This window comes from Marmota flaviventris, chromosome 3 (genome assembly GCF_047511675.1).
Source record: "Marmota flaviventris isolate mMarFla1 chromosome 3, mMarFla1.hap1, whole genome shotgun sequence".
Taxonomy (NCBI): Eukaryota; Metazoa; Chordata; class Mammalia; order Rodentia; family Sciuridae; genus Marmota; species Marmota flaviventris.
This window is the reverse complement of record NC_092500.1, coordinates 4830580-4845548: the sequence shown is the minus strand read 5'-3', so window position 1 is coordinate 4845548 and position 14969 is coordinate 4830580. Positions and strand designations below refer to the sequence as shown.

The following is a 14969-nucleotide window of genomic DNA, read 5'->3' as shown; positions in this document are numbered from 1 at the left end:
CGATACCGTGTGATTCCACTATATGAAGTACCAGGAGGAGTCGGAGTCATAGAGACCCAGTAGCAGTGGTTACTGGGGAGCGGATTAGAGTTTCAGTTTTGCAAGATGAAATTCTGGAGATTGCTTGGCCGTTGAGCCACATCTCTAGATAGGGCCTCGCTAAGTTGCTTAGAGCCTCACTAACTTGCCCAGGCTGGCCTCAAACCTGTGGTCCTCCTGCCTCAGCCTTCCCAGTTGCTGGGATTCCAGGTGTGCACCACTGCACTCAACAACCATGTGGACGTATTTAACACCACAGAACTGTACCTATCAGGAGGGGACAGGGCCTCGCTGTACTGCCCAGGCTGGTCTCCACCTCCCGGGCTCAAGCCAGCCTCCCAAGGAGCCGAGGCTACCATGTGGGCCACCTGCTGAGCCTGAGCGGTAGGCTTAAGATGGTCGCAGTGGTGTACACTTCATCACAAATCCTTTTTTTAAAAACATGGAAGGGAGGGAGGGGAGAGAGCCTTCCTCCCTGGCGATTCTCCAGGGCTGCTTCCCTGCCGGGCTCTGGGCTGCCCCAACCCCATGGCCCTCTGCTGCAGGGGCCCGGCACTCCAGCCTGTGCAGTGACCCCGAGGCCTTGAGAAGTGCGAGGCTGCCAGGCACCCACTGGAGATGGGCCACCAACAATGGCACCTCCTACAGAGGCCTGTGCTTCCCAGGACCCTTGGGGTGGGGTGGGGGGATGTGACCAGCTCTGGCCAGCGAGTGCTGGGTGGAAGAGACATGGGGCTCTGTCCATTATCTGTGGACAGAGCCCTACCTGGGCTCCTTCCCTCGTTGGGTGTGGGGACTGGCACGCTCCAGTGCACCGGTGTGGCTGGCAGCCCTGAGGGGGCGCTCGTCACCGCGGCATCACCTGGCCAGACCCCGCCACACCTCCTCTTTCCTGGGCTCTAGAGGCCGGTGGTCCTTGAATGGGGAGGCCAATGTGGGGCGTGGCCTTCTGTGTGCTGTGCACGTCGCACACCCCCACCGGACAGGCGGAGCCAGGGCCACCAGCATGATTCCGAGTTGGTCACTGTGTGAGACTGAGCAGGTCACCGTCTCAGTTCGTCCCTCCATAACAGGGACCTTTCCAGATGCTAAATTCTTGCCCTTCCACGTGCCATGGACTCCTGTCAGAGCAGGGCCAGGGATGGCGAGGCGCACAGCAGACCTGTGTTCCCCGGGTTCTGTGGCTCAGCAGTGGATTGAGGGTGTCCCCGGGAGGCCCGCTGGGTGACCGCTGGTGCAGAGCTGCCCGCCAGCTGTGAGACCTAAGAGGTCTGCAGGAGTGTCGCCCGCCCTTCCCCTCACAGGACACTCCCAGCTGTGTTGGTGGAGGGGACGGCAGGTGGCGTGACGCGGAGCTGGGACCAGGCAACCCGCTGGGGCAGAGGAGGAGCCGGATGGTGGGAGCCCCTGGTGCTCCCCACAGGCGCAGCTTCCAGGAACAGTGCCCCCCAGGGACAGTCCACAGGGACAGCAGCCACCCCAGGGGGAGTGTCCCTTAAGACATGCCCTGCTGCATCAGGGTGCCCCCACTCCCGGGGAGCCTCGCCAAGGGTGCCTTCGTGGGCGGCACCAGACCCACAGCAGCCACCGGCCATAGTGACCAGTGTCCAGGGTCCTTGGCCTGCATCCTGTGGCCTCCCACCACCCAAGCTGGACATTCCAGCCTGAGGCATGCCAGGGTGTCCCCTCTCAGGGTGGACACCACAGTGGTGGAGCCAGTCACTGCCTGGGTCCTGGTGGCCAAGGAGGTGGGTGAACCTGTTGTCTCCCACCTTAGGACAGTGAAATTGGTAAGGAGGGGAATTCTAGTGACACAAGGGCATCTGAAAGATGGCACCACCAATGCCCAGCCCTAACGGTGAAGGGGCATTGAGAACAGGGCTTGCTCAGCTGCCCATCACTTGGCGCCAGTCCCGGTGCCTCAGGAGGCTGAGGCAGGAGGATCGCAAGTTCATACCAGCCTCAGCAGAAAACAAGGCACCAAGCAACTCAGTGAGACTCTTGTCTCTAAATAAAATGCAAAATAGGGCTGGGGGTGTGGCTCAGTGGTCCAGTGTCCCCACACACAAAGGAATTCAATCATCAGGCACAAGAGTCCCAGAAATCCAGTGGAGAAACACACACACCCCTCTGCTGTCAGCTCTAGAATAAAGGGTCCGGGGATTGGGTCTGAGCTTGGCCACCCAGCCGTGAAGCCAGCCCTGAACACACGGTCCCCGTGTCCTGGCACACGGAGGAGAGGGCTGGAAGTCGGTCGTGATCTCCTTTGGGTCAAGCTGGCTGCCACCCACGCATCGGCTGGGAAATGTCGGTTCCGTGGTTTAATAAGGTCAGGACAGGCCAAGAGTCCGTGGGAGCAGCTGGCGGGGCGAGCTGTTTGGGGAAAAATAAACGGGTTGCCAGGACCTTGGAGGCGGCCTGTCTTTCCTGTCTCACACTCTTCACCCCCAGCGCTTGTCAGTGTGGAGTTTGCTGCTGGGGGAACCAACTCCGACTTCACAGACATTCGTAAGAGCAAATTTAATAAAGCTGGGAATAATGCTGTTCCGATGCAGTTCTTCCATTTTGCATTATTATTCTTTTCTATTGCAAAGCATTTGAAATGCAAGGAGTTATTGTTATAGCGACAAAGGAAATGACTGACTGGTTGATGACTGATTAGAGGCGCTGGGGGACCCAGGGAAGGCTCTAAGGCAGCCTGGGCTGACTCCTTTTCTGTTTCTCTGTCCTTTTCTTGTGAATGGCGGCCACACCTGCATTCCTGGCCCCACAACCGCTCTGCATCATTGCTTTATTGCATGTATGTTAATATCACGAAGCTAGGGTTGTGGAATTTGTATGAGATTTTTCACAAAACACAGATGCAAGGGGGGAGGTGGCCTAACATCTCTTAATGTCAGGAAATTAAACCACCAGCCGAGACTGACTGGGTGCCGGAGGGGGTTTCTCTTATTTTTGTCCAAAGTTGACTTATAAAACACAAAACCTGAAAATTGTCTTTCTTCCCCCAAAGGACCAATCTGACCGTAGTGATTCTTAAAATTGATGTTCACAGGACTGGGGTGCAGCTCAGCGGAGAGCACCTGCCAAGCAGGCACAGGCCAGGGTTGGAGCCCCAGCACCTCAAAAAAAAAAGGGTTTTGTATCAAGAGAGGAAAAGAGAAATCAGCACAAAGCACTGAATGAAATGCTTCTCTGGGATAAGACATCTCAGTTTCCTTGTCATGTTTTGAGAGGAACAAATGTGCCACCTAGCTGGAGCTCAGACCCCCTTGCTAATCAGACGTCACTGTCACTGCTGAGCACAGGGGTGCACACCTGTAACCCCAGCAGCTGGGGAGGGGGACCGTAAATTCAGCAATTTAGCAAGGCCCTCAGTGATTTAGCAGTTTAGGGAACAGCAGGTGAGGATGGTGAGGACAGGAGAATAATTCTGTAAAATGGCCCCTGGGCTCGCCCCACAGGCTTTCTTTTCCAGGAAGCGATTTACGGCAGCCCTGCCTGACCTAAGGGGACAGGACAGGTCACATTCCTCAGCAAACTACCTGTTGGCTCAGGGAGAAATGCAGGCCCCAAATGGTGTGGGTAAGAGAAACCCTTCCTTGGGTGACTTCCCTGAAGGAGGACACTTTTGGGACCAGATCCTGAAACTCTGGGAGATGAGAATCCTTCTTCCTGACCGTAGAGTCTGTAAGAACAGACGGGTAAGAACCCAGTTAGAGGGGCCGGACGGGGGCTCAGCGGCAGAGCGCTGCCTGGCACGCGGGAGGCGCTGGGCTCGACCCTCAGCTCCACACACAGATAAATACTTAAATGAAGGAGAAAGAGAAAAAGAGTCCAATTAGGGGCCAAGGGGACCTAAAGTTGCCGTGACCGTGGGGACTTGAAAGTGTGATGTCACCTGTTGTCAGTCAAAAGTCAAGAGGGAAGGACTCTCTGGAACCTTCTCTGGGATCCCCAATAAAACTGGGGTGCAGGAGAGGCACCTTGTCCCTCCCCTCTCTGAGAAGACCTGCTCTCTCCCTGGAGAGTGTCCCCTTTCCCTTTTCCTGCCCCTTCAATGCACTCCTGCCTGTTACTCGGAGCGACACGACTGACATCTTTCTGATGTAGTCGCAAGAATCGGAGCTTAAAGGGGGTCTTCAAGGTGCCCCCGTTTCTTGGAGGGTCCCAGCTTCGAAACAGCAGGACCGTGTCTCAAAATAAAACAAAAAAGTGGGGGAGGGCTGGGGACGTGGCTCCGTGGTTAAGTGCCCCTGGGTTCAATCCCTGGTCCAAAAAAGAGGAAAAAAAAGAAAAGAATCAGCCGTCACCACAGTTCTTTGCCCTGTCACACCCGCGTCCACCCCACATCCACCCTGGCCCTCTGGGTGGACAAGCATAGAACAACCAGCCCACGCTGGGTCCTGATAGGCCACGGGAAGGGAGGTGGCAGCTGGAGCTGAGAGGATGTAGCCAGGGCGTCCATCAGCCCGTCACCCATGTGGACCGGAGGTGGTGCCGCTGTGGAGGGCTGGCCCCAGGCACCGTCAGTACCCATGTGGACTCTCTTATTTCATTGTTATCTTTAGCCAGTGGTGAGGACCGGCTCTCCTGACTCTGGGGAGGACAGCGTCTTGGGCTGTCTGACTCCCTCACGCCCCCAGTGGTTGTGTGTCTCAGGAACAACAAATTAGAGGTCTTCCTGGGGTTTTCTTCTGCTGGTGTTGCCAGATCATTCGGCAATTTGGCCAAAAAGTGTAAGAATATTCTGTTAGAGGATGCCTTGACCCTGAGGAATAGAAAAGGCACAGTGGCTTCAACAATAGGAGAGTTGTTTTTGTGCGTCTAGCTGAAGTCCAGGGGTAGGCCAAGCTGCAGGATAGGTCTGATCCAGGAACTCTGAAATGTCACCAAGGACATTCCTTGCCATTTTTACTTCATCCTAAGCCTAGATCCCTCAGTGGTCACAGGATGGCTTCCTAGTGAAGGAGACAGGACATACTACCCCCCAAAAACACGCACCGTGGCATTTGAGAAAAAAGAAGCGGGAAGGTCCCTCTCAAGAGCCTTCCCATTTCCTTTCTTCCCTGATCATCTGGGAGGTGCCTACTTACACCCAGAGGAAAGTGACATCCTTATCTCCCAAGACCCAGGGACACAGAGAAGAATCTGACTAAACCGGCCATGCCGCCTTCCGTATCACAAGTCCCGTTCCCCACCACCACCTGCTCTGCATCCAACCTGAGCATAAAACACACGCGTCCCTGTGTCTTCTGTCTTCATCTCTTAGGAAGGCTCCGCGTCACACACACACACATTAGTTTGTACACCGAGCTTTTGTTAATCTGCCTTTTGTTTTAGGGACACAGCTGTGAACCCAGAGAAGGATGAGTAGGAGATTCTTGTCCCCAGTGCTCGGGCTCTCGGTGTACCAAACTTCTTCCTAATCCAGGTCGGGGGAGAGGCAGCCAGCAGCGTGAGGGATGGGGGAGGAGGCGGACACCTGGAGGATCCTCAGGAAGGGCCCCTGGCTGCTGTGCTGAAGCAGAGGCTGGGAGGGCCTGGCCCAGGGCTGGGTGAGGGGCGTGGTGGCATCTGAGGCCTTTGGAAGGAGGAGCCACCAGGGCTTCACCATGGCCCACATGTGGGTGCCAAGGGTTTGGATGGGGCCAATGGAAGAAGGAGATGGGAAGGCAGGAGAGGGACCCTGGGGACCCTGGGGACCCTGGAGCCCCTGAGCTGCTGGCCAAGACCTCCAGGCCCAGGTGTCCTGCAGGCTGGTAGAAGCAGGAGCCTGAGGTTGGGGAGGAGTCAGTAAGGGGTCATCAGGGCGCGGGCACCAGGGACTGGGTGAGATCTGCGCCCCTGGTGGACAAATGTGGGTGGAAGGAGGCAGGGCCCTGGATGGATGTGGATCTTCAGAGTCCAGGGAGACCAGGATCAGGCCACTAGGAGGCACAGGAAGTGCAGCCAGAGAGGTGGGCAGCGAACAGGGCCCTGGCACACCCACCCTCCGAGCCCCACCTTGTGGAGCTGCACAGGGAAATATCACAGGACATGGAGGAGTCCTCTGCTGAGCCCCGGAGGGACAAGGCACCTCCAGTGTTCTGAGTCCCCAGCTGGGGCCTCGGGATTAAGTCTCCCCAGTCATGAGCTGGCCCAGCATGCGACCCTCAGGGTGGGGGCAGTGACGTGCCCATGGGCAGGAGGCGAACCTCCCTGCCCCTCAGCCCCATAGGGACCCCTCAGCACCCGGGGTAGTGCGCTGGGCGCCAGGCCCAGAAGGCGCTTCGGGGGCCTCCTGGGTGGTGCGCGCAGATCGCACCCTTGGCTCCTCGGATGGCGCATCCTTGACCTGGGCGGCGAGGAAGGCGCGCGGGTGCGATGCGGAAGGGACGCGCGAGGCGGAGGCCGGGTGCCAGCTGCAGAGCGCGGGGACCTCGGAGCTGGCCGAGAGGAGCCACTTGCGGTGGCGCGAGGTGGGTGCCGGCCCCGGGGCGCGCGGTGGCGGCGAGGGCGAGGGCGAGGGGCGGGGCGAGGGCGAGGGGCGGGGCCTCCTGCCCAGGAGCCGCGTCCGGGGCGTGGTCAGTGAGCCTGGGACGCGCAGAGGCCAGGTGAGTCGCGATGCGCTCGCGCGGCCCCGCGGGGGACCCGCCCGCGAGGGGGCGCGTGGCGCGCACGGCCTCCGGCGGCCCTGGGCGCGCTGCCCTCGCCTCTGCCCGCCCCCTCCGGCGCCCGGGCGCCCACCCCCTCCCGCCTGGTCGGTCCCGGCCGCGTCCCCCCAAACTCGTGCCGCCGCTCTTCCCGGACGACGGGCGCTCAGACTCGCGACTAGCGCGCTGCCCGGGCCCTCGGCTCCGCGCCCGAACCTGCCAGCTGGTGTCACCGCTCCCGCTTCGCAGATGAGGCGGCCGAGCGCGCAGAGTCAAACCGGGGCCGGGCCTGGCCGCCAGCGCCGCACACCGCGGCCGAACCCGAGCCAGAGGTGCAGACCCATCGGCCGGCCTCGGGTCGCCCCGGGGGAGCCAGCGCTGGCTGCTTTCACTTTCCCTGAGCCCTGGCGCGGAGTGTCCCGCCTCGAGGGAGCTTTGGGGCCCCTGCAGGAGGACTGCGGAGGCCGCTGGGGGAGGGGTGGAATTCCTGAGTCCTCCTTAGGCCCCAGTGGGGACCGCCTGGCTGCCTGGTGGCTGCCCACTTAGGTTCTGTGGCAGAGGCTGTGAAATCTCCTCTTCCTTCTGTCGGTGAGACGCGGTGTCCAAGTGAGAGCTCAGAACTTCGCTGACCCAGCCACCTGGAAGCAGAGGTCCGGCCGCGCTGGCCTCCGTGCTGGCCTCCGTGCGGGGGTTTCAGGACCGTGTTGTGAGGTCCTTGTGGAATGCCTTGGCTGACCCTTCCCCCTACCGCTGCCAGCGGGGGAGGGGGACCTGGGTCTGAGCCCAGCCTGGTCCCTGTCTCAGGGCTCAGGGCCTGAACCCTGTGTGATAGAAGTCAGAGGCTGGGGAGGCCAGGGAGAGCCTCCCCCAGGAGGAGGCCTTCAGGCGGAACTGAGCAGGCAGAGGTGTCTAGATGGCCAGCAGGGTTCAAGGTGTGGTGGGGACGGAAGTGCCTTCGCACACCTGACAGTGGGGTGGGTGTACGTGATACATATCACAGAGTCATTGAAATGTGGAAGGCCAAGGCTATGCATCCCTGGCAAAGTTCCGCTGCCCCAGGGGTGCAGATGGTCAGGGTGCAGTTCAAGAGGGGACGCAAAGAGCTCTGGTCACCTGGAGGTGCGTGTTGTTCTCTCTTTCCCTCAGTGGAAGCCCACCCGTCCCCCGATTTTACCCTCATCTCATGGTGGGGAAACCGAGGCACAGACAGCTGGCAGGCGGGGGTCGCGGAGGAGTCAGGAAGCACCCTGCTGGCCAGCCGGTCATCCCCTGCTCACCCAGCCTCCCGAGGCTGGTCTTCTCTCTGTCCACGTTCACAGATGAGGAGTCTGAGGCAGAGAGGGCTAGTCACACTGTGGCTGGGTGGAAAGCCAGGCTCAGGAGCCAGCTGTGGTGTGGTGACAGGGTCCCCACCCTCCCCACTGCCCCCAGGTGGGAGCTGGCAGGCAGGTGTAAGGGAGACCCTGGAAGGCTGCAGGTGTCTGCCCTCGAGTCCATGTGAAATCACCACCGGGCAGAACAGTGATGTTCCCATTTCTTTCCAGATAAATTGTTTAGCTCCCCCCTCGGTGCCCAGGTTAAACCTGATGCTCAAGGAGGAAGACGCACCCACTGAGGGCGGGGCAGCGGTGAGGTACACAGTGCCCCTGTTCCCCCATAGGGCAGCGGTGAGCGTGCACAGTGCCCCTGTCCCCCCCGCAGGGCAGTGGTGAGTGTGCACAGTGCACCTGTCCCCCCGCAGCAGCGGGAGTCTCCCTGGAACTTCTGGTAGCCAATGCTGTTCAGGTTTGGGGGTTCCCTGAGGGCAGTGGACTGGCCAAGGGGCTTTTGCTCGGTCACTTCTCTTGGCATGTGTCCCCTGTCAGGAGCATCCTAAGCCAGCAGGCTGTTGTGGTCCCTGCCAGGCTGGGTGATCTAAAGTCAGCTGCTAGCCTCTCTGTCTGCTCCTCGTAAGTGGGGACAGGGTTCTTACTCACAGGGTCACCGGGACGTTCAACAAGCGGGTAGCCCAAGGCACCTGCACAGGGTGAACCCCATCCTGAGTCTTTGTGTTGCTGGCCGGGGAGCAGCGGGCAGCTGGTCCCTTCCACGCAGGCCACCTGAGTGGTTCTGTCTGTAGAGCAAGAAGTGAAATGTCCGTTTGAGGGGAGGAAGGAACTGGCCTGGCTGGTCAGGATTCCAGAACCTCCTGTGAGTGGCCCTCCCTTCCCCCCACCTGGTCATAAGATTGGAACTAGCCAGGGGACCCTGAAGGACACGGGCCGGCCGCCTGGGCCTGGCTGCGGGTTTGTGGTCTGCAGAGGACTGAGCCTGGGCCCCAGGGGCTGCCCAGTGCCTCCCGCCTGGGCCCTGTGCTGTCTGGGACCCCAGCCCTGCAGCAGGCTCCCGCCGTCTCTCCAGCCCCAGTGCCCACCCTGGAGGATACTCTGCATTAATATAGAAGGTTTATTGATTCAAGTTTTCCTTTACTTACGGAGAATTTCCGATATTCAGAGGCAGCAGGATGAGGAGGGCCCTGGGCTGCCCAGCCTGCCCCTGCCCACTCCTGCCCGCTCCTGCCCCTAGGTCATTTGCAAGTAGTTCCCAGACCTTGGCCTCCATAAATATCGTAGTGAGAATCGTCGTTTTTTTAAAAATTACTTCTCCCAACTTTATAAGGTGTGATTGATGAGTGAAAATCGTACGTATTCACGGGGCTCAGCGTGAGGTTTTCCGACACGCATGCGTTGCGAAATGGCGAGATCAAGCTCAAACCCGTTTTTGAAACATGACTGCGATACTTTTATGCTTAAAACAATTAGCAAGAAGCCCTCCTTCCCTCCCATGCCTGCTCGGCTTGCAAACTCCCGGTCACTTCAAGTATCACAGTTTCTTTTCGTTTTTTGTAAAATCCGGATCCAAACGAGGCCCACGCGTTGTAGTCGCCCTTCCCGACCCCTCGAGCCCAAGCCTCTGCTCCCCGGGGACCCCCTCCACTTCCACCCCCCCCTGAGAACGGGCACCTGAGACGAGCGCCCTGAGCCGGCCTCATGGGGGGACGTCACTGGCCATTCCTCCTGGGAGCCGCCTGGTGTTCGCAGGTGGGGCTGACAGGTGAGGAGGCAGCGTCTGAGCAGGTGCCATTCATCGGGGTGACCTGGGCCCCCTGTGACACCCTGTCCCTGCTGCTTACTCACAGCAGCCAGCTCAGGAGCCAGTGGCCTCCATCCAGAGGTCTGGGGTGGTGGGACATGGTCACAGAGGACTCAGAATTGCCTTGAAGTGCCCAGAACCCGATGCATTGAGGGGTGGCATTTGACCTGGCCCACCTGTAGCCAGGGCTTTCTGTGAAGCGGCATCTCCAGGTCAGGGTGAGTCTGGGGGGGCCTTGAGGGCCCCTCTTTAGTTTCTGAGAAGGCTTGTGACAGCTATCCTTGAATTCAGACAGAATGACTGTCCTGCACCTTGGCCAACCATGACAGCAGGAGCCACCTCTGGATCCCGGGTCTCTCCTCTGTGCAGGGGCCTGTGTTTCAGGTGCAAAGGCCCTGAGGCAGGAGCAGCTCAGTGTGTGGGAAGAGCAGTCCGGAGGCGCGTGGCGAGTGCAGAGGAGGGTGGCGGTGGCACGACGGGCCAGGTGAGAGGGTCCTTCAGACTCTGGCAGGGGTTTGGATTTTATTCCAAGAGCTCTAGGAAGCCCTTGACATAAAGAGGGCTACTTGGGAGGACTTCTTAGGCCTTGGGATGGTCAAGTTTGGAGTCAGGGGACAGGTGGGCGCCTGAGGTGTGGCTTGGGATGGAGAGCACAGGGCGGAGCACCCCTCGGGGCAGAGGTGGGGTCCAGGATCCATCCCCAGGCCTGAGTATGAGCAGTAGCAACTGTGGCAGAGCCCCCAGCGGCCCCCGACTCAGGAACAGAGCGAGCAGGGCAGGGGGTGGGGGTGGCCCTCAGCAGACGGTCCAGGGGCCCCCGGGGGTTGTGGACAGGCCCCAGCAAGGTGGGGAAGCAGGTCCTCTCGTTGGATGTCCTGCCCGGTTCTAGGGCCTCATCCCCCACCTGGACAGTGGTGGGCACGGGCGCCTGCCTGCCAGCAGCAGGAGGCCCAGAGGTGGGTGGTCCGAGTGGTCAGTGGGGTCTGATGCACAAATTAGTGGCACAGTGGACACAAAAGGGAGAAAATTGCTCATCGTGGGTGCTGGTGACTGCCCAGCCAGCGACTGCAGCCCCTTCGCCTCCCAGAATCCGATTTCAGCACCTGAGACTGGTGTGACCCTGTGACCCTTTTTCCCTGGGCCTGGGGGTGAGGCCCTGGTGGCTGTGGCCCTCCCCTCGTCCCTCCGGAGCCCTCTGTGAGACTCCTGGTCCCCTATGAGAGCCGAGCTTCCTCTGTTCCCCACACAGCGGACACGCCACTCAAATTAAATTGGGTGCTAATTTGCCCGAGGTAAGTAGGTGTTAATTGTAGCTACAGCATTAAGATAATTGCTGGCAGGGCCTATTTGTGTAATGTGCAAATATATTTTTACAGCAACAAACCATTTTGCTATGAATTATAAATAGAACGGTTGGGTGATTTGAAATCTGTTTTGCATGAGGCGCGGGCAGGCTGGCCCCCGTGCAGGTCTGGCTCCCAGAAGGGCTGCGGCCGGCCCAGCCCAGCAGGAGCTGAGGGTCCTCGTCCCCACCCTGGCGTAGGCCTCTGGGCCAGGCATCGAGGGTCAGGGGTGAGAGCAGGTGGGGGACTCGGATCCCTGAGGCAGGCTGGGTGCTGGGCTCATGCCCTGAAGCCCCTTGTCCAGGAGAAGAGCCGTTCAGCGTCTGGTCACTCCTGCTGCTGCTTCTTCCTGTGTGTGGGGCCACGCACACCAGGTCCTGCACTGGGTCCCAGGGTCCTGTCTGAGCTCAGCGCTCAGGACCCATGGGGACCTTCAGCCAGAGACGAGCATCCACCCTCCCCGGTTGAGAGCTGAGAGGGGTGGCCCTGGATGCCAGGGCGTGGTGTGGTCAGAGGGCGGACAGCGTGGACCCCAGGCAGGGCTGCGTGATTGAAAAGAAAGCGGTCTGAACAGGGGGCGGGGCACCTGCCTGGAGCCGAGGCCCTGGGCCCTGTCTCCCTGGGTCCTGCAGACCTGGACACCCTGGCACTGCTGAGCAAGCCAGCACCTTCTGGTCCCCACCCGGACTCTTTCAGCCACACCCGATTTATGTCACGATGGTGACCCAAGGGGGGGTAGATAACTTCAGAATGGGGCTCCTTCCAGAAACAACCGTGCATTATTGGGTTGGGATTTTTTCCTTTCTTTTCTTTGGCGGCTGGGGATGGAACCCGGGGCCGTCACAGGCTGGGCGAGTGCGCCACCCTGAGCTACAACCCCAGAACTTTTTATTTTATTTTGAGACAGGGTCTCACTAAGTGGCCGAAACTGGCCTCCAACTTGCAATCCTCCTGCCTCAGCCTCCTAAGTAGCTGAGATAGCAGGAGGAGCTGGGATCATAGGGGTGCGCCACCAGGTCCTGTAGGTTGGGACTTTCTGAAGCTCCTCACTGGGTTGGGGTCCACCCACAAACACCTTCACTGTTCCTTGAGGCAGTGTGTGACCGGACACCTGCTGCACACGGAAGGGCCCCCACAGGCTGCTACAGCCGCTCACCCGTGACCGGCTGCTCCCCAGGCACCTCCAGCCAGTCTGCACCGCCCTGGGCTCCTGGGCAGCTGTGTGGCACGTGGGGGGTAGGACGCTGGCCTCCTGCCTCCTGGGCCCTCAGCAGTAGGACAGGCAGGGCTTCCTCCTTGGGCCCTGGACACCGCCCACCCTCGATGGGTGCAGGGACCTGTCCACCCACATAAGGGGCAGAGGGAGGCTGGTGGCCACTGGTCCAAGCCCACAGGCATCGTGGACACCAGGAGAACTCACCTGGCCCCACCGTAGGACAGTGGTGGGGAGGCTCCCGGAGTGTCCAGCACCCCCTCGCCCCCTGCTGCAGCGAGGCCGGGTTCCCATGGCACGGGAGTCCCGCCAGTGCTCGGAGGTGGGTGATCCAGACAAAAGGTCCTGTGCTTGTAAAAGGAAAAGGAAGCCACTGTCACCATGGTGGGGTCACTGTCACCATGGCGGGGTCACTGTCACCATGGCGGGGTCACTGTCACCATGGTGGGGTCACTGTCACCGTGGCAGGTGGAAGCAGAGTCCAAGGAGAACACAGCTTCCTAGCCTCAGGAGCTTTGGACTCTGTACAGCTGGGTGGCCTGGTGGCCCCTGGGTGGCCCAGGTGGCAGCTGGCTCTGGGACCACCAGGGCTTCACGGGGCCCTCTGGGGTTGCACGTGGCAGGGAGGACGGGAGGGCTGATTGGAGCAGGGGGAAGATTCCCTGGGTCCAGAGCCTCCTGCAAGGCTTTGAAACAACAATGTCCAGACGTGTCCCCCTCCTGGGACTGTGCCCCTGCCTTGGGAGAAGGGGGGGCCGTGTGGGCCTGGCCTCCGGAAGCCCACTCTGGTGCTGCTGTTTGGCTTGCGGAGGTTTGTGCTGAAGCATGTCCCTGACGGAGCCCGTTTCCAGGCTGGCCCAGGGGAGGGGCTCTGGAGGCTGGGGGAGGCTCTGGGGAGGCTCTGGGGGAGGCTGGGGGAGGCTCTGGGGGAGGCTGGGGAGCTGAGGCTGTGGCAGAGTCCCGGGCTGGAGCTTCCTGCTCCTCCCAACATCAAGAGTGGGGAGCCCCTCCTCCTGTCGTGGGGTTTAAATGGACCGACAGGGTGACGGGGAGTCCCCAGGGACATGGGTATCACCTGAGGGTAGGAGCAGCCCTCATCTGTGTCCAGTGGCCAGGGCTTGCTAGGGACAAGGGACACATGGCCTGACTGTGGAGCCCCCCAGGGCTTCTCCCCGCCAGCTGCCTTGGGCCGCGTCCTGGGGTGGGAGAGGCCGGCTCCTGGGCTCAGCAGGTCCGCGGCTCCCCTCAGGGTGCGGGTTCCAGGCCGGGGTGTTGCCCCTTAGCCCTGGCAGGTCCCCAGCTGCTCCCCAACCCGGGGAAGCCGAGTGTGGAGGAGGGGCGGGCTCCCGACTGGAGAGGGGCCAGCGGGGCCCAGGCAGGGCACGTTGGGCCACCTGTCTGTCCCCCAAGGCCCTGCACCCCACCAGGGAGGCAGAGCCGAGCCTAAGCTTGCACAGAGGGGCAGGGGTGGGTGGGGCTGCCAGCAACGTCACTGCTCCGTCCTCAGAAGCCGCAGCCCAGGAGCAGGCGATGGAGGAAACAGAGGTCGGCCCAGGGAGGGCTGCGGGCAGAGGTGGCAGCAGGTCAGGGTTTTGGCGTGAGACGTGTCTTTGGGGACCTATGTGGACCCCATGGTCTGTGTAGCCTGGAGCAGGAAGGAATGTCACCCAGGGGGCTTGCTGGAGGTAGACGGCCCAGAGCTGCAGGTGACACACAGAGCCTGTGTGTGTGTGTGTGTGTGTGTGTGCGTGCGCGCACCCTTCCTCCCTCCTGCTCGGGGAGGGGTCCCCAGCAGTGCCCTGGCAGCCCCTGGGCTTGGCTGCAGGTCAGCGAGCAGCTGGGCAGGTTCTTGCTCGGCTCACGGCTCAGATGGGGCAAAACTCGGGGCCAAGGCAACACAGCAGTGTGGCAGCAGGGTCCAGCCCGAGGGAGCAGGTGGCCGGGCTCCCGGGGGTGCTGGTGGGCGGAGGGAGGAGGCTGGTGGAGACCCCATAGGGAGCCCAGGGATCGGCAGCTGCGGACATGGCAAGAGTGGCACCTCCCCTCTGCACCCCCAGCACCCCTCCCAGGGGACCCTGCAGTGGCGCCTGAGCCCAGCATGAGCTTCGCAGGGACAAACCCAGCGACGGGGAGAACTGTGGGCAGGGAAGACCCTGTCGCCCAGGCCGGGCGGGGGAGGCTCAGAGGAGGCGCTGGGCTTGCTGCGGACTTGGGGACCCTGAGCCAGAGCGGGCCCCTCTGAAGCCTCAGGACTGCGCCTGATAGATGCGGAGCCTGGACTTCATGGGGCCAGTAGAGGGAGTGGTTTGTGAAGTAACGCCAGCGAGCCATTAAGTGTGGAGATTCCTTATTGGTTGACTGCTGTATCTAGTTTATGTTAATTAAGATAAGCTGTGTGGAATGTATATATACCCCTCCTGTCCTACAATAAAGGGCTCCCACTCCTGCTGTATCAATGTACACAAGTTGTTCGTCACCCCCCGGCTATTTTGCTGCAGGCAGCCGGACTGCGGCAGAGCCAGCAGATTGGGCTAGCATGTGTAAATCTGTGCTAAATGGAGGACAATATTTGTTATGGAAGGTTGCCAATGAGGAATTTTGCACGGA

At 60.6% G+C, this 14969-nt stretch overlaps 1 protein-coding gene across 1 annotated transcript in view; it reads left to right on the top strand.

The window, feature by feature from the left end:
• Positions 1–6623: 6623 nt before the first annotated feature.
• Positions 6624–14969, top strand: part of Arhgap8 (Rho GTPase activating protein 8) — a 58298-nt gene continuing 49952 nt past the window's right edge. Inside the window, exon 1 of the mRNA XM_071609399.1 lies at positions 6624–6635. The gene's annotated coding sequence lies outside the window, so the exon portion shown is untranslated. The remainder of the gene's footprint in view (positions 6636–14969) is intronic.